The sequence below is a fragment of the Podarcis bocagei genome (genome assembly GCF_964188305.1).
Source record: "Podarcis bocagei genome assembly, chromosome: 15".
Lineage (NCBI taxonomy): Eukaryota > Metazoa > Chordata > Lepidosauria > Squamata > Lacertidae > Podarcis > Podarcis bocagei.
The window spans coordinates 28,071,989-28,094,232 of record NC_138141.1 but is presented as its reverse complement, the minus strand read 5'-3'; positions in this window follow the sequence as shown (position 1 = coordinate 28,094,232).

The window sequence follows — 22,244 nt, the reverse complement described above, 5'->3', positions numbered from 1 at the left end:
AGCCAATTGGAAGGGCTCCCTCAAGCCAAGCTATTTTATAATTAAGTGATAATTGTTTTTGCTGGGGAGAACATGAGAAAGATAAACAGCTTGAGGAATCAATAAGCATCAAGGTCATATGCTGAATTATTTACTGAATCGTCTGCTATTTATCTTTCAACTTTTCCATGAGAGGGGGAAACTGTGTCTTCTTTGTCAAAGATTTCACAGCCGCTGAGCTAGATTTCTGCTTGCATAGGGGGGAGGAAATGCTGCAGATCATGTGCGGGCACCATCTGCAAAGGGACATGCTGAGTTCTGGCCTGCTCGGTTCTTCTACAACAGGGATGGGCAATAGTGGTAACACCAGTGTGGTATTGTGGCTAGAGGGATGGACTAGAACCTAGGAGACCATGGTTCAGTTCCCCACTTGGCCATGAAACTCACTGGGTGACCTTGGGTGAGTCATTCACTCTCAGCCTAACGTACCTCACAGGGTCATTGTGGAGATAAACACAGAGGAGACATATGTACCCCACTTTGAGTTCCTTGGAGGAAGGAAGGTGGGATATAAATTAAATGAATGATTACAGGAAGTGGGGGCAGTATCCTACCAAACTTAGTCTGTCCCCAGACAGCTGCCTACTTCCTTCCTTCCAACAAATCTAGGAGGTGGCCCTGGTTGCCATCTTCCATGTGTGAATTAACAGGCCACCTGAGATCCACCACCACAGATGGAGGGGATTTGCAAAACCCTGAGTCAGAACTTCCCTATGGAATCACAGAGAGCTAAGATGGTGTAGTGGTTAGTGTGTTGGCCTAGGACTTGGGAGAGACCAGGGTTTGAATCTCCACTCGGCCATGAAGTTCACTGGGTGACCATCGGTCAAAGATGAATAATGATGTTATTTGTGCAATATATCTTGAGTCTCACATCTCACATTTAGATACTTTCAATCCTGTTTTAAACTTGTTGCTAATTCTCTTTGGAATAACATATATGACGCTTTGCATCTACCAGCCGTGAATTATTTGCACAGCAAGAGATCTGCCAGTGGGCATTTCAGAACACTTTTGAGTCTATGAGCTTTGCCTGGGGATTCTCTGGGGCAGAAAGCATCAAAGGAATGAGCGCACTGTGATTTGAAAGTGCTCTTTTCCCCATGATGAGCTTTCTGGAAGCCAAACAGCCAACGGCACGTGCAAATTGCTCCCAGGCGTCCAAGCAGAGACAGTTCCATAAACCAGAAACGAGTTGGCCGTTTGTGTGCCACAAATGGCAACTGTATATAGATACGGGTGGGTGGGCAGGTTGGCAAACTTTTCTGCAAGCGTGTGCCTGAATTATGCCACAACCAGATCAAGTCTCCCCCTCCCTGCTTGTTGGTAAAGGAAACAAGGAAACACATCCACACAAAGCAAATACTTCATGGCTCACCTCCATTGACTGTACATTTTCATATTAACTGACATGCAGCTGAGCTCTTGCAAAGTGCATCCTGCTCAGCAAAATTAATTTACATAACCAGATGCTAAGGTCTTTCAAGAAGCACTTCTTGTGGGATTTCAGCACCTCACTGTGTGAATTTTACTGAGAAGTATGCAATTAGCAAGAGTTCAGCTGCTGCAAGTAGATTAAGATGGACACGAAATCACATGTGGAGGGGCAATGGGAAGAGACAGAGCTATGCCACAACACGATGAAGGCTGTCACATGGGGCTCCTAAGTGGGAAGAAGTCAGGTTAATACTGAACGATGGGAGGTGGTGTCCATTGGGACTGGTGAGGTGGAAGCCAAGAGCCCAACAGTAGATGGTGCCAGAGCCAGAGACAAGCAGTACCCACTCCTCCTCCTCCTCCTCCTCCTCCTCCTCCTCCTCCTCCTCCTCCTCCTCCTCCTCCTCCTTCTGTGATCACTCGTAGCCAAGTAAGATTGCCTTCCATGAACCTGGTCTTAACAGTGAGTCCGTAAGTGGCTCTGGAGGCCAATTCTGGATCCACACATCCTTCCACAGTGGGGACATAGGTTTCCAGGCAGGAGTTGATCACGGTGAGAGTTTGCCAAATGTGCCTCCCTCTTAGCACGTTTCTTCCTTTGGTCCTGAGTTTGAGTGTCTTCAAAGTCCATGACACCTTTGGTAAAGGCTGTTCTCCAACTGGAGCGCTTGCAGGCCACTGTTTCCCAGCTGTCGGTGTTTATACTACATTTTTAAAGATTTGCCTTGAGAGAGTCTTTAAACCTCTTTTGTTGACCACCAGCATTATGCTTTCCATTTTTAAGTTCGGAATAGAGTAGTTGCTTTGGAAGACGATCATCAGGCATCTGCACAACATGATCAGTCCAACGAAGTTGATGTTTGAAGAATCATTGCTTCAACACTGGTGATCTTTAAAATTCTAATTCTAGCTTTGTCCCCGTCCTCATCCCTGCTGAGTTCTGCAAGGGCATCACTGAGACTGAGGAAGCTGCAGCCAGTGCCACCTCTTGGGCTGGTTGTAAGTCAGAAGGCAGGTAGGAGCTGGCAGAGGGCAGAGTGTGGTTGGCGGGGCAGTGCCCCATTTGCCCTAATGGGCCAGCTTCCACTGCTTGGGGCAGAATGCTCCTCCCGAACACCACCACTTTTTGAAGAGCTGGCTGAGGGCAGGCAAAGGTTGTTAGTCCAGTGCCCCTTTCTCCCAAAAGAGACCAGCTCCCACAGCTACAGATGGAGGCTAAATTTCGTTGACGATCCCGACTGCATGGCTCCAAAGGCAGTGCATATTCTCACATGATCGAGCCTAAACCGAAGCCTGCAGACATCACTCTGCAAGCAGAATCCATTTTCCACGGTTACTCCGAACGCCGCCTGACCGAAGAGATCTTCAGTTGTGGTTTCTGAAGTGGCAAAAGAGAAAGGATGTTCATCTTGCTGTCCATTTTTAAAAAACCGCTCCCCAGCCTTTTTTTCAAGGATAACACAATAATATCCAGGATATATACCCATCGCTTTGCTCTCCATAAACCTACTTCATCTAAAAAAAGAAGCCTTGCGGTGACATTATTTAATCAATATGGAGAGATACATGCAGTGATGGCAGAGCAAACCTGGGAAGATTATAGTGGCAGGGAAACCGCTGAGCAGTTACCAGATTGACAAAGGGCAACAGCGGCAGCGCGGGGAGGGGGGAGGGGGGCAGGCCCATATCATCAGACAAGCTGACAGATTGATTGTGAATCTTGTTAATTGTCCAGTTCAGTGCAGGGGCTTCAGCGCCACATTGGGAGAAATGGCACTTAGCCACTGCTTCTTAGACATGAGCAAAGAGGGCTTGGATGGGATGAGCTTTTCTTTCTTTTGGTGCAGCAATGCACCAAAAATGCACTCCACATAGCTCACAGTGCACGCTCCCATGTACAGCTCTGGGAACTTCTGGAACTTTGAGGAAGTGTGCAAGTGTGCTCCTGACTGTTCCTTGGCAAGCAACATGTCATGGGCAGGCCGAGTCAGGACTGCCAGACCCTCTAAGTGTCCTTATTTTCTAGGGACAGTGCCAGATTTACAGAAGCCATCTTGATTTCTGATTTGATACCAAAATGTCCTGCTTTTCCTTAGGATGTCCCTATTTTCAGGGGAGAAATATTGGAGGTTATAGAGTTATGCAGCCCCCAAGCCAAGGAGATAAGATATCTTTTAGAAGATATCTGAAGGGAAGGGTTTTTTAAAAAAACATTTAATGTTTTATTATGTTTTTTTATAAGTTGGAAGCTGCCGAGAGTGGCTGGGCAACCCAGTCAGATGGGCGGGGTATTATTACTATTACTATTACTATTATGAAATAGGACGTCCCTATTTTATTTGGAGAAATCTTTCAAGGGTATGGATTCCCCTGTCTCCCGGGTCCCCAAAATGCATTCATTTGCATTCATTTCTCTGCCCATTTTCCATTCAAATGCCTTTCAACATGTGCTCCCAGGAGGGAAATCAGCGTTTGGGCTAAGGTTCTCCCCTCCTGTAAAACAAAGGTAGCCCAAGACCTGTGAGGTCGGTGCTGGCTATTTGCTGAGGTACAGACATCCCAGTATCATACCTTCCAAGTGTCCCTATTTTCTAGGGATGATCCTGGAATTATGAAAGCCAGCCTGGCTTCTGATTTGATCCTGGAATGTCCCTATTTCCCCTACTGGTGACACAAGTGCTCAGGTAGGAAGATGAGCCAGTGTTTCTCCTGAGCAGCAATGGTGGCTGCAAGAGAGCATCCTATTGCCTCTCCATGGCTGCCACTGCCAGCCTCCTTGGCAGCTTGTAGCGGTCGCTGGAGAACGTGTGAGGAGGAAAGGCAGCAGCCGCCGAGGCCCAGCCCTGCATGACATGCCGGCTCCGAGGGGCAGGCAGAGGCAGGGCTGCCCTGGGTGGGAAAAAGGGGGAGCGGAGCGCAAGTAAGTCCTATACGGCCTAGGACCCTCGTACCTATGGGACCACCTCTCCTTGTATGTCCCACAGAGGACCTTACGGTCTTCAAACAAAAACACCTTGGCGGTCCCAGGCCACAGGGAGGTTAGGCTGGCCTCAACCAAAGCCAGGGCTTTTTCGGCTGTGGCCCCAATCTGGTGGAACGCTCTGTCACAAGAGACTAGGGCCCTGCGGGACTTGACATCTTTCCACAGGGCCTGCAAGACAGAGCTGTTCCAGCAGGCCTTTGGCCATGGCACAGTCTGACCCCCTCGTTTCTGGTAATCATCACAGAACTCTAGCCTAATGGTTACCATTAATTTGATTTTGAACTGATTTTAGAATGAATTGATTTTAGAATGCTGTGTTACTTTTATTGTTGTTAGCCGCTCTGAGCCCAGCTTCGGCTGGGGAGGGCGGGATATAAATAAATTATTATTATTATTATTATTATTATTATTATTATTATTATTATTAGGTAGTCTCGATTTTGTGTGTTTCTGTGCATGTATGTTTTGTGCATAATGCCCCTTTCTACAATTTATTTATTGGTGTGTTATTTTCTTTTTGTAAATCTACCAAAGAATGAACAGAACAGAACAGGGATTAAGGGGTTTCTCAAGATGGTGGAGGGCATGTGTTCTGTGCCCCATTGGTGTAGTAGTGGCACAAATGCTCTGCAGGGGGTGGGAAATGTGGTGATGGTGGGTTTGAGGAGGGTCAGTTTGGGGGTGGGGAGCGAGAAATGTCCCTATTTTCATCTGAGGAATGTTGGAGGGTATGCCGTATCCTTCATGCCAAGGAACGATGCCCTTGCCAATCTGCTCTTCCTATCTCTGAGCGCATCCAAAAAAGCTAGGGAAGTCTCTTGGCTAATGAATTTCTCATAAAGGGAAGAAGTGGCTCGCACACTCAGTTACCCTCCTGGGGGCCAGGAGTACATTAGTCATCAAGCAGGGAGCCAGGAATTAGACCTCAGCACGGTGTTTGCACTCACTTTCCAGATGCCTTTTTATGGATCAAGTGATCTACAGCGAGCTCGATCCAAGCAAAGAGGCAGCGTGTTAATCTGTAATGAAACGCAAACCAGCCCTGAAGGGGAAGATGACTGAGATGGAATGGGAGCCTGGCGGATGGGAATGTTCTCAGCAAAGCCCCTCGCTGCACAAAGCAGGCCTGGGCCGGATTCTTCCTATTTCCCTTTCTTCTTCTGTACCACCCTTCCTCTTTCTTCCTGAAAAAGCAGAGGTGGGGGGGGGGGGGACTAGAAAAACAGAAAAGAAAAAGATCAGGAAAAATATTTCTGTAGCATGGGGGGGGGGGAGTTTAATCTCCCCCCTCCCTTTTTAAAGAAAGGTTTCATATGAAACAGAATATGTGTATCTAATAGACACACACAGCATATATTTATAGTGTGTGTATGTATGCATATATATATATATATATATATATATATATATATATATATATATATTCACACACATATCTTCTAAGTGGGAGAAAGGTTTGAAATGAAGATGCTTTTTTGTGCAAAATGCAGGCATGCAAGCCTAAAGATGACACGCTCATGTTATATTTATGAAGTTTCTCTCTTTCTTTCTTTCTCTCTCTTTCTCCCTTTTTACTTAGATTTGAATATATATATATATATAATTTTTTCCACATTTTGGGGAGGAGAAAAAACCCTCACTCTTTAAACATTTATGTCCCTACATCATGATTAATTTAAATGGGGAAAGTTATAATTTTCTGCAAAGTGTCTTTCGCTCATGCAAATTCCTTCTGCTCCTGTGCACGTGGGATAACGTCAAAGGGTTGGCCACTGGGTAGGCATTGACCAATAGGACCTGGGCCAAGTGTCACCATGGGCCATCCTCTAGCAGCTATTGGAGCCATAGCGGTTTTGCAGGACCCGTTGCTTATGTATGCCCAAACCTTCCAGTCAGAGCAGTTTTAATGTGAGCCCACTTTTGTCATTTCTGCCTATGGGGGTGGTGCAGGTGGGGTGGTGGATTTTTGGATCTGGTTCTGGGGGCAACAGTTGTCCCAAGAAAAAGCACTGTGCTTCCTCCCTCTGTCAAGGAGCATATTGGTGCATTTTGGATATGATCTACCTCCATGGCTGGAGGCAGCAATGCTTCTGAATACCAGTTGCTGCAAACCACAGGAGGGGAGAGTTCTCTGGCACTCAGGTGCAGCTTGCTGGTTTCCTACAGGCATCTGGTTGGCCACGGTGAGAATGGGATAGAGGATTGGATGGGTTATTGTCCAATCTGGCAGGACTCTTCTTATCTTCTCATAGGGCCAGACAAATTCATGAAGGATAAGGCTGTTAGGTAAAAGGTAAAGGTAAAGGACCCCTGGACGGTTAAGTCCAGTCAAAGGCAACTATGGGGTTGTGGTGCTCATCTCGCTTTCAGGCCAAGGGAGCTGGCATTTGTCCACAGACAGCTTTCCGGGTCATTCGGCCAGCATGACTAAACTGTTTCTGGTGCAACGAAACACCATGACAGAAACTAGACCGCATGGAAATGCCGTTTACCTTCCCGCCACAGCAGTACCTATTTATCTACTTGCACAGGCGTGCTTTCAAATTGCTAGGTTGCGAAGAGCTGGGACTAGGATCGTCTTTACCTGGGGGTTCAAGGGGTGTGGGGCACCCGGGCGCTGAATTCTGGAGGGCAGCAGGTGCCCACCGCTGAAGCTGCCTAAGCTCTTAACTATCTACCTGCTATGAAATAATAAATGATTTTGATCAAGCTAGAAAAACAAAAGACATATATACCTACCGGTAGGTATTACCGAAATGTATACCTTCTGTTTCACTAAAGGACTTTCACCTTTGTGTACGCATCTGCGGCAGCGCTTGTGTGCTGGTCCCGGGGGTAAGGTACCGTGAGTGTAGCAGAGTCCACCCGAAGAGGGGCGAGGTCCGATGCAGAGAGCCGGGCGGGGAACAGGAACGCTGGAACAGAAGGCTGAGCAGGTAACAGGAACACCGGATGGTCGGGAACAGGAGGCCGAGCAGGGCACAGGAGTACTGGATAGTCAGGAACAGGAAGCCGAGCAGGGAACAGGAGTACCGGATAGTCAGGAACAGGAGGCCGAGCAGGGATCAAGAACACAGGAAGGTCCGAAGCCAACAACGACGTTGCTCCCGCAACCTGGGGCCGGGTTGACTGGGCTTTTATCCTCCTCTAAGGCCAGGGGCGGTCCCGGCCCCCAGGAGCCCCGCCTCCTCTGGCCTTAAGGCGAGCACTCCTCCTGGGGGCAACCAGTTCCCTTCGCCTCTCTGCCCTAAGCCTCTGCAGATCAGGAGAGGCCGAAGGGTTACTGGGCCCTGGAGGAGGCTCACCTGTGGCCACTGAGTCATCAAGCCCCTCTGGGGCCAGAAGGGCTTCACCTGGGGCCAGCTCCTGATGCACTGCCACAGGTGCAGGCTCTTCAGCATCTAGGCCTTGCCCCAGTTCAGCCGGCCCTGGAGGCGGGGACTCCTGTGCAGGCTGGGATTCCTCTGTTTCATCCTCCGAATCGGAATCCCAGGCCATCACAGCTTGTCAGACTCAACAACGGCGCTTGTCATTCTCAATGGTGCTGTGCACGCAAAATTAACTCTTCTGTCAATATATTATGTTATGTATTGTATTGAGCTGCTATGCAGCAACGAGGTCAGCGGCACCTTTGACACAACTGATGTTTCTCCTAAGTAGGTGCCTAAACAATACTTATAAGTTTAAGTGTGGTGGTGTTGTATACTTAAGTATAAGTGTACAGTGGTACCTCGGGTTAAGTACTTAATTCGTTCCAGAGGTCCGTACTTAACCTGAAACTTTTCTTAACCTGAAGCACCACTTTAGCTAATGGGGCCTCCTGCTGCCGCTGCGCCGCCGGAGCATGATTTCTGTTCTCATCCTGAAGCAAAGTTCTTAACCCGAGGTACTATTTCTGGGTTAGCGGAATCTGTAACCTGAAGCGTATGTAACCTGAAGCGTATGTAACCCGAGGTACCACTGTATTGTAAATAAATGAGCAAATAAAAAAGTTTGTTTCTTTTCCCTCCCTTTTCTTTCGTAAACAAGAGATAAGACATAAGCATGGTGTTTGACATAAGCATAATAAAAGTTAATTTGGGGGCTAAACTAAATTTGGGGGTGCTGGGCGGATCTTTGCACCCTGGCGGCACATATGCTAAAGACAAGGCTGGCTGGGACAGAGCACTGGGAGCTCACCCCATCACGGGGATTTGAACCGCGAACCTTCTGATCTGAGCCAAGAGGTTAAGTGGTTTAGACCACAGTGCCACCTGTGTCCCTGTGATAAGGCTACTAGCCACAGTGGGTATGAATTCCCTCCGCTGTCAGAAGCAATGTGTTCCTGAATGCTGTCTGCTAGGAATCACAAGTGGGGAGTGTGTGCTCTTATGCTACGGTCCTGCTTGCAGGCTTTCCACTGGCATCTCGTTGGTCACTGAGAAAAGGATGTTGGATTAGATAGGCCACTGGCTCTTTTTACATTCCCCTACCACCACCACATTTTCCATGCACAGATTTTTTAAAGCATTTCTGTTAAATCCACCCCATGCTGTGGAGTACATCAGCTTGCCATGAAAACAGCCATGAAAACAGTTAATGGTTGGTCACTTTTTCAAGATTCAAAGGACACACCAACAGATCCCCCCCCCCCTTTAATAATCTGTGCCTTATGGACAACTGAAGCGTGCATGTCTAGGGTGGTGTAGGAACCTCCTCTTGACGTCAGAGAAGAATGTGAGAACATCACATCTAATGAGTGTACAATCTGTGTAACCTGTGCATGAAAAGACTTGAGCTGCACACTCATACAGTTATTCACCACTGTCAGGGGTTCAGAGACAGAGGCACAGGTGAGGGGGGAGACGGAGAGCGATGGGGAAGAATCACAGGACAGTGAGGAAGAAGATGACAATGACTTGAGGTCTTCCATGAGTCTCTCAAGTGAATCGGAGGATTCCCAGAAGGGGGCGCCCCTAGTCAGGCCAAGGGGGGTCACAGGGGGGACCTACCAGGAGCAGGGAAGCAGCAGGGAAACCCCGAGTGGGAGTGGGAGATCGGGGCCGGCTTCCCAGCAGGAACGAAGTGAAGAGAGTGGAGTTCCTAGTGTGACACACGGAGCGGAGCAGGAAGGAGACAGGGGAAGGAGATCGGGGCAGGACGTCCTGCCGGAAGAGGCGGAGAGTAGTACAGGGAGTAGTGTAAGTGTCAAGAGGAAGGTCAGGGGTAGCGAACGCGCGCCAAGTTCAAATGTGGAGGCGCGCGGAAATGGAGAGAGCCCGGAGGAGGAGCCTGGCCCCAAAGCACGAAGGAGGGGGGAACAGGCATCTGAGGAATCCGCTTCAGGAGAGAGCAGGAGGGAAGGAACCCAGGGGGGCAGAAAGACCCTGCGGAAAAGGAAAGACAGGAAGAGGTGGACTAGCACAAGCCTCTTAAGCTGGTGTAGGGGCGGGACCGATTCAGAGGGGACTTAAAACGTCTAGGCTAAGAGACGCGGGGCTGCGCGCCTCGGTTGTGGAACCAATAATGAACTGCAATAAACATCCTTGTATATAAGAAGAACCTGGCGTTGGTCTTTTGTGAGCTGAGACCTGAGGCAGCCCTGACAACCACTAACGTTTGTTTCTTTGTTGCATTTATATCTCATTTTTCTCTTTCCCTCCTCATTTAATCCACTCAAAAACCCTGTGAGGCAGGTGAGGCTGAGAGAGACTGCGACTGGCCCAAGGTCACCCAGTGAGCTTCATGGCAGAGTGGAGATTTGAACCCTGGTCTCCCAGATCCTAGTCTGACACACGAATCACTACACCACACCACAAGTGTGCAGTTTCTGAACAGTCTGAATGATAGGTGAGCTGTACAAATAAAGAAGTGTGTACACTCTTCTGCACAAACACTTGTTCATGTGTAGAGAAACTTATACGATGAGTGTAATGTGTGAGCCTAAGGCAGTGATGGCCAAACTTGGCCCTCCAGCTGTTTTGGGACTACAATTCCCACCATCCCTGACCACTGGTCCTATTAGCTAGGGATGATGGGAGTTGTAGTCCCAAAACAGCTGGAGGGCCTAGTTTGGCAATCACTGGCCTAAGGCGAGATGCTTATAGCCTGTCTAACTTGGGTGTAAGACAGCAGTGAGGGAGTGTGTATGTGTATAAAAAGGCTTTCTAGAGTAGGTAATAATAACAAAAAAATACTGCCAGATTACAAGTCTGATAGACCGAGTTCTGCAGCCCAAGGACAGAATCTAGGCTGCAGTTCCAGACTGCATGAGGATGATCAGCCAATTGCCACTCATGATCCACCAAGCTCTATGAAGCCCTGATCTCAGAACCTGCTTCCCAGTCTGAGCTAGGGATGGAAAAATAAATCTATTTCCAAGGCCGTGTCTCTTTTGTATGCGTCCACCCACAAGTCCATTCCGTCACATTCCCAGGTAAATCTGAAAATTTGCATCTAAATAGTATTTCAATATGAGTTCTTAAGTGTATATTCTCCCCAAACAAACCCTTCTAAGCATTTTTTCTTTCAAAAGACACATTTTCAAATGCATTTTGCTACTTTAAAAAAAGTACTGCATTAAAATATTCAGGCTGTGTGATAGCCACTGAACAACTAAGTTTTGATCTGCACATTAAGTTTAGCATTAGGTTTATTAAAATTCTGCATCACTTCCCACTAAAAAGATTCCCAAAGTGATCTGAAAACAACTTTTTAATACACACACATACACTAATAAAATCACGCAAGCATTATTAAAAACTAATGGCAATGAATATTTGGTGCTGCCAAAAAACTAGGGAAAACAGAAGTGTATTTGGCACTGAAATAATGAGAAGGTTGGTGCTGGGCAGGCTACTCTGGGGAGAGCATTCCATAGATAAGGAGCAGTGACAGGAAAGGCCCTGTTCTCTCATTGCCCTAGACATGCAGCTCAGGTCAGTCTGTAATGGAATTCCCAAAGACACATTCTTGAAGCATCTTTAGTTCTGGGCCAGAGTAGTTTAACAACTGACATGTGGCCCTCTGATGGCTGTCTAAGAGGGAATATGGCCCTTTGGCTGATTTAAGGCTCATTCTCTTTCCAGATTTCCAATTAGTGCTAATTCAAGGAAATGCACCCCTAGCATTTATTGTCAGTGGAACTCTTCTCTCTCTCTCTTGTTTTTGAAGAAGGAGGGACGAGGAAGGTGAGGCAACCGGTGACTCTCCCCACTGCCCAATGAATTAAATGCACATCCTTTCCAATTACTTAATTAGAGTGCTGTTTTCAGGGAGAGCACCCCCTTCGCAAACCCTGTTGCTCGAGGCAATTTTCTCATTGCAGTCATTCAGCCTGATAGACAAGAACACAATTCGCTCTCTGACAGAAGGTAGCCAGTCAGGCGCAGATAGAGTGAAAATAGATTTTTAACACCACTGCAATGCTTGTAAGTACCCAAGGAGAAAACATTCGCCCTAGCAGGAAGTCCACCTTTGATGGAAAGGGCTGCCGGGCTTTGGCATTGCCCTGCAGTGAAGGAGGTAATAGACTTGCCCTGCTAATATTTACAATGCAGGGAGCAAGCCGTGTGCAGCTTGGCTGTTTTATGTTGCATCCTGACCAGAACAGCAAACTTGGCTTCAGAAGGCCACAAGTTGCCCTTCCCTGCTCTCTAAGGGGAGAAGGGGAAAATGATGCCATGGACTCATCCATCTGGTGTTAGTCCCCAGGAGCTACTGACCCAACCCTTTTCTGCTGGCAAAGGATGGGTTTCACCTGCACTGAATTATAAGCCTGTTCTGTCTATTTTCCTACACACACACACACAATTTGCATTTTAATTTTACACATGTTTAATTTCCCTTCCTTTAAAATACTACTCTGTATGCATTCCCAAATACACATTTTGTATGCTTTTCCATGTATCTGGAAAGCCCACATTTTGGGATCGTCATCTGCCCTCTCCCCATTCCCTACTGATTTTGGCAACTATTTTTCTAGTTATTATATTTTACAAACATTAACATTTATGTAATATGTCAACGTGTCTCAATGTATCTTTGCAAACTTGGGTGCGAATCCCCATGTTCATAACAGAAAAGAAAATATCAAAGTTGTCAGTTCCTTCTACGGCAAAGCGATAGCCTTTGATTATGAAACGGCCAATTATTTCACACTTTCTTCAGTGTCTGAAAAAGAGCCAGTGTGGTGTAGTGGTTAAGAGCGGTAGTCACATAATCTGGGAAACCGGGTTCGTGTCTCCGCTCCTCCACATGCAGCTGCTGGGTGACCTTGGGCCAGTCACACTTCTGTGAAGTCTCTCAGCCCCACTCACCTCACAGAGTGTTTGTTGTGGGGGAGGAAGGGAAAGGAGAATGTTAGCCGCTTTGAGACTCCTTAAAGGGAGTGAAAGGCGGGATATCAAATCCAAACTCTTCTTCTTCTTCTTCTACTGGGATTTCATAACATGCACATTGGTTTAAATTCCAAGCAATTCGTTAATCAGTTAAAAGGCAAATCATCAACTCATCATCTGGGGGAGACGGACCTTTAAAAAAAACTTTGCCTGCAGTTTTGACTTGAAAGGAAGAAATTGTGGAAGATGGAAGCTCTTTTGAAGACTTCAGCTGGAGACATTAGGTCAAAAGTGTGTCATGAGGGACAAAGGGTCACCCCTAACATTGCAGGGAATGCCTTTGTCACTTAGCATGAAGGTCTGAAGGGGGGTTCTACACTTGCTTGAAAAGCACTTCTAAGCAGTACTAGCAATTCAACAGTGGGGGGGGGGGACTACCCCAGAAGATGGTGGGTTCTCCTTCACTGGAGGCTCTTAAGTAGGTTCTTGGTGGCCTTCTGTCAGAATTTTTTTAGCTGTGATTCCTGCATTGCAGGGCTTTTGACCCTTGGGGTCCTTTCCAGTTCTACAGCTCTATAATTCTCTTGGGATACTTTATATTGGAACATATTCAACATGCAACCAAAGGACTATCATTACTTTATCACAGGGTAGGAGCTGCTGGTAGTCTGGGCCTCTTTATTCTCTCTCTCTCAACTTCTCAGACAAAGACCTCTGTGTTTTGTGTTTCCTGGCCTCATCTGACATCATTAGCAGGCAGACATGCAATGCAATGGCATCACAGTGCAATGAGAGCTCTGTGTCACACATCTACCTTGGCCCTTAGTGCACACCGCTGACTTTATTGTAGGATTCCATCATCCACATTCCTGTAGCCTTCAGTGGCTCTCATTCACGCATCACACTACTGCATCACAGTAACCCTGCTGAGCCGAGTTTGGTTGCATTATGGGGAAATGGGCCATTGATATTTTGCATTGTGGGAAATGCCAAGTGGCAGCTGTTGTGAAATTCTAATTGCATTTTTACCTGTGCCCAGAGAAGTTATTTTTAACTGCTACACCATCCCCTTGATTAAAAACAAGCCTATTATTTAGGGTTTTAGACTGGTCCTGCAAACACCACTTTCCCCTTTCTACCTCAGACTGGTCAGCCAGGGCAGGTTGCAGAGGCTCTTGCGACAAACTGGCTCGTTCTCGCATGCTAGACTAATAATTTAACCATGTTAATAATATCAGCCAGTGCCCATGTCAAATCCATTGCTGCACAATGTGACCAAATCCATTACCACACACACAGAAATCAATTACCGCACATTAGGGAGCACTTAACAATTTGCCTCAGCTTTTGCCACAGAGCATTGTGTGCAAAGGGAGGGCGGATGAATCATTACCTGGCATGCTGGAAATAGATTTCCCCCTCCCTTCTTCCCTTCTTCCCTCCGTAACAAAAGCAACACAGGCACATAGCCTAGCACATGCAGGCTAGTAATGGCTTGATGTAGGTAAACAAGGCATTTTAGGTGCTGGAAATGTACTGTTTACAAGAAAGCAGCAGGCCGGATGTGAGAGAAGGATGAATGGCTATTGAGTAAAATTGCTCCCTTTGTTGGGGTATAAAAGTGCGCTCTCTCTCTCTCTCTCTTCTGGTAACAAAACACAGTTGTAGACCCTCGTGCAGGATGTGTGCGTGCGTGCGTGTCCTTTGGGATGCACCATAGCTCAGTCTTAGAGCATCAGCCCTGCATCAGGTTTAATCCCTGGTATCTCCACATACGTAGAGCTGGGGATAACACTCTTCTCTGAAATCCTAGAGAGCTGCCCACGTAGACGCTATTGAGCTAGGTGGACCGATGCTTTGGCTCTACTTAAGGCAGCTTCCTTGTGATGTGTGTTGCAGTTCATGCGAGATCAGTGGAGAATATGCAAGAAGACCAGCACTCACAGTTTGCTCCCTGTGCAAGTCCAAATCGCAGAGAGAGAGCAATACGGCAAGGCACGAGGATCAGCAGTTAACAAATTTTAGCCAACAGTTAGCAAAAGCATGTTTTTTAAGAAGAGAGTTTTGATGTCTTTTTGAAAGAAGAGGGCTGTGGAGATTTTCCTTGGAAGAGTTCCCCAGGGAATTGAAGCTGCTGATGAGAAGGCTCCACTCCAAAGAGAGAGAAATCTTGTCTCCATATGAGATGCAACTTGGAGTAGGAACACATCAGAAGGTCTTGTACGGGAGAAGACCCTTCATGGGGCCATTGCTACCCAAACAACCAAGGAAAAGGAAAGGACAGTGTGAGGCTGCCGTTATTATTTTTTAAAGTGTACACACAGGAATACACACAATTCAGCCACCTCTTAATTATTTCAAGATAAGAAAAGCATACTATAACCACCCCCTACAGATTCATGAAGAAAGTGAACCTCTTTTAACCCCTGCCCCCACAAATAAACCCCTGATTTCTGAAACAGATTGAAACTTTTAAAAACACACAGATAGTGATTAAAGGAGAATCTTTGGGCCTATCCACACCCTTGATTATAGGCATCATGACTAGTAGCTGTTGATAACCTTATCTTCCCTGAATCACTCCCTATTGCCATTGGTTTCTCCTTATCCCTTCATGTGTGTCTTGGACCAAGGAGAGACTCTGCTGCAAGTCTGTGCTAGGATCCTGTGCCAGGGAGCTGTTTAAAAGAGCGGTTCTCAACTGATTGAATAGCACCCCCTGGAAGCTGTTGGAGTTACCTAGGGGGTGCTAAGATGCAAGGGAACAGCAGGGGGCGCTGGAAGTGCAAATGACTCGGGCTTTGAAAAGATGGTATCAGTGGATCAAGTTCATCAGTTTTGTAGAATTCATTAAGCCAAATAGTATTAATTGGATTTGGAATAAATAGAAGTGTATAAAGTTGTCTATGAAGAATTAAGCTAAAAGAGACAAATCTATAGGTATGCTTTAGAATATTATATAGTATTTGTACATAGTACTTGTTCAAACTCTCAGAATTTGATTGTATTATTATCTTCCTTAGTGGATTGTGCAAACCATTATTCTGAATACTGCTTTTGATAGGGTAGAAGGCACTGGGGATAAATTCCATTGTGTGTGTGTGTGGAATATATATATATATTCCTAATGACTCATCTGTAGCACTTTTCTGTGGTCTACTTTGCCTCGTGAGAAAGAAACAATTTACCACATTCCTGCACAGCTTATTTTCTCTGTGTGATCCGCTCACATAGAGGTTTGGGAAGTAATTTGCAGATATTTCAGTCTCAAAAATAGCTTCTCGAGACAAAAGGGCCCTATTGATACAAAAGTGCAGGCGAGGGGGAAGAAAAGATCTCAAACCATGCCAAAAATATAATAAATAAAATAAAAATAAACGAGACTGCTTTTTATTTTTGTCAGTCACTCCAAGTTTAAATTCTAAATAGCTCAAATTCCCAAATAGTGTGTTCTGTCAAAAACCAAAACCAAAAACTTCCCTGCCATCTCCTCCCTTTATAAAAGCATAGAATTGTAGAGTTGGGAGGGATCTCAAGGGTCATCTAGTCCAACCCCCTGCAAATGCAGGAATAATACTAATACTAATACTAATATTAATACTAATACTAATATATTTATTATTTGTAACCCATCCATCTGGCTGGGTTTCCAACAAAGATTTAAAATACATTAAAATGTCACACATTAAAAACTTCCCTGAACAGGGCTGCCTTCAGATGTCTTCTAAATGTCAGGTAGTTGTTTATCTCTTTGACATCTGATGGGAAGACGTTCCTGCCTGCAACCATTCCTGGGTGGGCTCAAACCACCAACCTCCTGGTTAACAGCCAGACACACTGACCTATAGTGCCACATGCTTCCCAGAGAAGGGTTGCTCAACTAGGTCAGGTCTTTTCATATCTTCTGCCTGCAACAAGGTCTCCATAGGCTACGTTTTGGAGAGTGTGTGGAAATTGCAATGGGCTCAGAAAATAGCTACCATGATCATGAGACTGTAAGAAGAATTTTGTTGAATAAGGTCCATAAGAACATTTAGAGTGGCAGCTCTTAATCTCTGGAACTCCCTGCCTGTTGATATCATGTAGGTAGGTACCTTTGTACCTTCTCAGCAGCTCCTTAAAACTTTTTTTTTGTTCAGGCAAGTCTACTCTGACTAGAAAAAGCAACAATATATTATTTTACAAAACTTATTTTTAGCCTTGACTTTTATAGATCTCTATCTATCTCTATCTCTATCTCTATCTCTATCTCTATCTCTATCTCTATCTCTAGCTCTAGCTCTAGCTCTAGCTCTAGCTCTAGCTCTTTCTCTTTCTCTTTCTCTTTCTCTTTCTCTTTCTCTATCTGTATGTATGTATTGGAAACTGCAGTGAGGCTTTATTTACAGTTTAGCGGTATACATTTTTTTTAAAAAAATAATAACAGCAAACCTTCAATATATCTATATTCACACACACTTGCGTTGTCAAGATTCAAACCCGGGATCCTTTCCACACACGTCAGGTCCTGCCTCTCTCGCAGCAAGGTACTTCAAAATGATCCCCCAACATTCCTTCAGAAATGCCTTGCTTATTACTGGGAGACAGACGGCTGTTTCTTGGTAGCCGGGGGACACGATCTGAAACAGTAATAAACATTTTATTCTACATCTTGTCACTCCTTGTCTGAGTCACATGACCGACTTCGTGAGACTGCCAGGGGACGCAGTCTTGGGAATTAAATCACAGCAAAAGAAGGGCAGCATTGTTTGGATTTAAACATAATGATTTGTCTCAGCTTTACAGGATGGGACTGTTTTGGTTTGTCTCTGCTTCAAGATAAAGGTTTCGGGGAGGTTTTCTTTTTCCCTTAAAAAAAAAAAGTTATTGCTTTTCTCCCTGCTGTTTCGAGTGATTGAGCTGCCTTAACAATGTTTTCCTGCCATTGCTTATTTATTGGAATCTAAGCCTCTGCTTTTATTAATGTGTGCTTTTTTATTAATGTGGTAGTTTATCTGGCTCATCTTGCAGTTTTTATGTCTCTGACTTCTAATGTGGGAGGGATTTAGAGCCCAGGGCTAGAGCAGCTGTTTTGCATACAGAGGGACCCAGCTTCAACCTCTGCAGGGCTGGTGCAAGACATTTTGCCGCCTGAGGCAAACCACAAAAAAAGGTTACCCCCCTCCTCACCAGGGAAGAAGGGGTGAGTGAAGATCTACACCAGGAACGGGGGTGGGAGTAAAGATCTACATCAGGATGTGCTGTCCCTGGGGATTGTGTTGCCTGAGGCGCTTGCCTCAACTTGCCTCCTGGTGGACTGGCCTTGGATCTCTGGAATTTCCAGTTAGTTCCGGGGACATCCTCTGTCTAAAATCCTGAAGTGTCACTGCTGGGATGTGTTCTCATTACCACCTCAGAGAACCATGAAGTTGCCCCCCCCCCATGTCCTTCACAGCTCTCCCCCTTCCCAACTCTTCACATCAACAGGGTTTCAGTTCACTTAAGCTGCATACACACCAGGGGGAGTTGACAGTGTGGGACATTTAACCCCTATGCAAAGGTTTCCACCACCTTGCCTGGAGCCAAAATTAGGAATGGCTTGAGGACTCCAAAACACATATGCATTTTGTTGCCAAATCCTTTTTCCAGCTCTTGCTCTTGTGTCTGTAATGGGAGCTTGATCTGCAAAGGCTAACAGAGAGCCTCCATGCAATGCAAACCTTCACCGAGTGATTTCTGAAAGCAGCTGTTAAAAGGCACAAGAACAGGTCATGCTAGCCCACCCGCCTCCCTGTCACTTGGTAACCCCAGCCCAGACCCAGGAGCAGAGAGTAATGAGACCGCAATTTGCTTTACTGCAGTGACAGCAATAGCCCTCAATTCCATCTAGAGGGAATTTGTTTTCTCCATTATACTAGGTAGGGATTTCTCTCTCTCCTTTCTCTGCCCGTTACAGAGAAAGAGAGATAGAGACAGAGATAGAAGGGTGGGGGGGGGTATCATCCACCAGCAAGGTAATTTCGTAACACTGGTTTACATCAGTACAGAGCTGCATCCAGAAGCAATTACGCTCAGGACAATTTTGCTTGCAGAATGTGTGTGCGTGCGCACATGCACACACACACACGTGTGTGTGTGTGTTTCTGAATGGTGCTAACTCAAAAACTTGACTTGGTCTAAAATGCAGCAGCTAGATTACTGTCTGGGGTTTCATTTGGACCTCATATAACGCCTGTTTTAAAACAGCTGCACTGATTGCCAGTTCATTTCTGGGCCCAGTTCAAGTTGCTTAAACCCTGAATGACTCAGGCCCCTCAAAAGACCACCACCTCCTGCCTTACAGCCCCTCCCAAGTGCTGAGATTGGCAGAGGGGGCCCTCTTGGTTTCTCTGCCCTCAGACATTCAGCGATAGTCAGCCCAGGAGATGGTCTTCTCTGTGGTGGCCCCTAAGCTGTGGAACCCACCCCCCTCCCCAGTTAGGTGCATCAGGCACAGCACCTTCATTGTACAACTTCTGGGGTATGCTGAAGACACAACTCTTTGTGGTGGCTTTTGACACTTGAGGTGTATGCCTTTAAGGTAAAGGGACCCCTGACCATTAGGTCCAGTCGTGACTGACTCTGGGGTTGCAGCGCTCATCTCGCTTTATTGCCCGAGGGAGCCGGTGTACAGCTTCCAGGTCATGGGGCCAGCATGACTAAGCCGCTTCTGGCGAACCAGAGCAGCGCACGGAAACACCGTTTACCTTCCCGCCAGAGCGGTACCTATTTATCTACTTGCACTTTTACGTGCTTTCGAACTGCTAGGTTGGCAGCAGCATGGACCGAGCCATGGGAGCTCACCCTGTCGCGGGGATTCGAACCGCTGACTTTTTGATCGGCAAGTCCTAGGCTCTGTGGTTTAACCCACAGTGCCACCCACGTGCCTTTAGGACCCACTTTATTTGCACGATTGCAAGGTGTTTTTTTAAAAAAAGCAGCAGCAACAACAACCCTGTTTTTAGTGTTGTGTATTAATGCTACAATAGATCCCATGATCTCCAGGTGATGGAAGGGTAATAAAGAAATAAATAACCAAGCAATCAATCAATCAATCAATCAATCAATCAGTTGGCATGTTCTATGGGCAGGAAGGAAGTTTATAGTCATCTGAAAGGTGGAGATTTAGAGGGGGGAAACCCATATTCACGGGAGGAGAATCTCTGCTTGGATACCTGTGGTTCCTTGGGAAGCAATGGAGGGGAGATCAAGCCTGGTTGCCTTTGGGAAAGCCGACCAAATAACAAACCATGAAAGAGGTACAAGGCAGGAGAGGGTATTGATGACATCCTCACTTACCTCCTCCGCTCCGCTTGCATTTGATACACTGTCTGATTAAGTCTTGTTGGCAGCAATGCGCACAGCTGGCTGCAGGACTCAGACAGCTCCTAATGACTGCCGGAGCTGGCGCACTCCCTAAGCAAGCGTGGCGTGTGGTGGCAACTGTAAAAGATGCAAAAACAGGCAGGAGGGAGGCGGTCCAGGGTGCTGCATCTCAACTAGGGGAAAAGGGGAGTGGAACAAGCCAAGAATCAAGCCATAGAGGGAATGGGTCACATGGCAATGTTATTGTCTTGATTACATGTCACCCAGCCCATTTCCTCAGAAGTAAATCCTACTGTCTTCAGTAGGGCTTGCTCCTGGTAAAATGCGCCAAGCATTGCTGCCTGATACACAATGCAATATGACGATGTGCTTCAGGAAAGTTTGCAGGTTTACACTCGTGCCATTCAATTGAATATCAACATGATACACAAGGAAAGAGGGAGAGGGAGGGAAGAGGAAAATAAGCAGACTCAAAGGCCATGGGGTGATCTCAGGCTGTCTCAACCTGACTTGGCCCAAGCAAGAAGAAGGGACTTCTTCACACAACACATGGTTAGACTACGGAACTCACTCCCACAGGCAACACTGATGGCCACTTAGATGGCTTTAAAAAAGTAGTAATCAGATTCATGGAGGAGGAAAGGGCTGTTGATGGCTACTAGCAACAATGGCTCTGCTCTGCTTCCACAGCAGGAGGCAGCAATGCATTTCTGGTAGGGAGAGTACGCTTATGCCCGGGTCCTGCTTGCAGGTTTTTCAAAGATATCTGTTTGGCCACTATAAGAGCAAGATGCTGGACTAGATGGGCCATTGGCCTGATCCAGAAGGCTTTTCTTATGTCCTTAAGCATGGATCCCCAACCAGTTTGAATCAGCCCCGAATCAGCCCCAACCCTGAATCAGCCCAGTTTGGTTCAGCCAAATCTGCTTCATAGCCCCATTGGGAACCCTGGTAAAACCAGGATATGGAGATGTTGCAAGAAGTGTAAAGTAGCCTTTGATTATTTACTTGTACATTGCCACCCATTGCAAACTGGAAGCACAATCTTAATCAGGCATAGGCAAAGTCGGCCCTCCAGATGTTTTGAGACTACAACTCCCATCATCCCTGACCACTTGTTCTGTTGGCTAGGGATGATGGGAGTTGTAGTCCCAAAACATCTGGAGGGCCGACTTTGCCTGTGCCTGATCTGAATACACCATCTTTTCGACTCCCTCTGGTAATAACATACCAGCATTAAGAAGTCCTAAAAAAATCAGCCAGTCTCACAGCCCTAGGCATTAAACCCTTCTTTCACAATTAATGCTGCCCCATATAAATAGTCAGCTAAAGCTTTAGGCTGCATTCTAGCCACCTCTATCTGCTGGAGAAATCTTCAATGAATTCAATAGAACACACCTCTGAGTATACCAGTTGCTGGAAACCACAGGAGTGGAGAGAGCTCGTGTGCTTGGATCCTGCTTATGGATTACCCACTGGCATCTGATTGGCCACTGTGAGAGCAGGATGCTGGACTAGATGGGGCATTGGCCTGACGCAGCAGGCTCTTATTATGTTCTTATATATACATGGTTTAGATTGTCCTGCAGTTGATTAATCTGCCAATTAAAATATGCAACCCTGTGAACAAGACCTAAAGGGGGGAGGGTATCACCCACTCCTAAAGCCCAAACCTTTCCTAAACTGACATGAATTTTCAGGATAAATATTATTACTGCATTTTCCGTAGCAATAAAAAATTAATTTGCTATTACAGAAAAGGGATTTTGCTCTTACAAATGAGTATTTTTGCAGCCAGCAGTGCTGCTAGGGATGGTTTCTCATCTTACCCATTCTCTTTTATTGGTTTCTACTCTTTTTTTTCTTCCTTAGCTATTTGAATTTCAGCATCAGAAGATTGCAGTGGCGCGATCTATTGGGAGAACATCTCTCAAATGCCACCCGGGTGTTCCTCGGGGAGTCTGCATTTCATTTTGTCCTTCTCCCTCTTGCAAAAAGAAACTCATTTTCCACAAACAGATATGAGAGGGACACACAAACACACAAAGACACCAGGCAGTGGCACTGTCTTGACGTACGACCACGTTCAGCCCCCATAGATGACAAGCACCTTAATAACATTC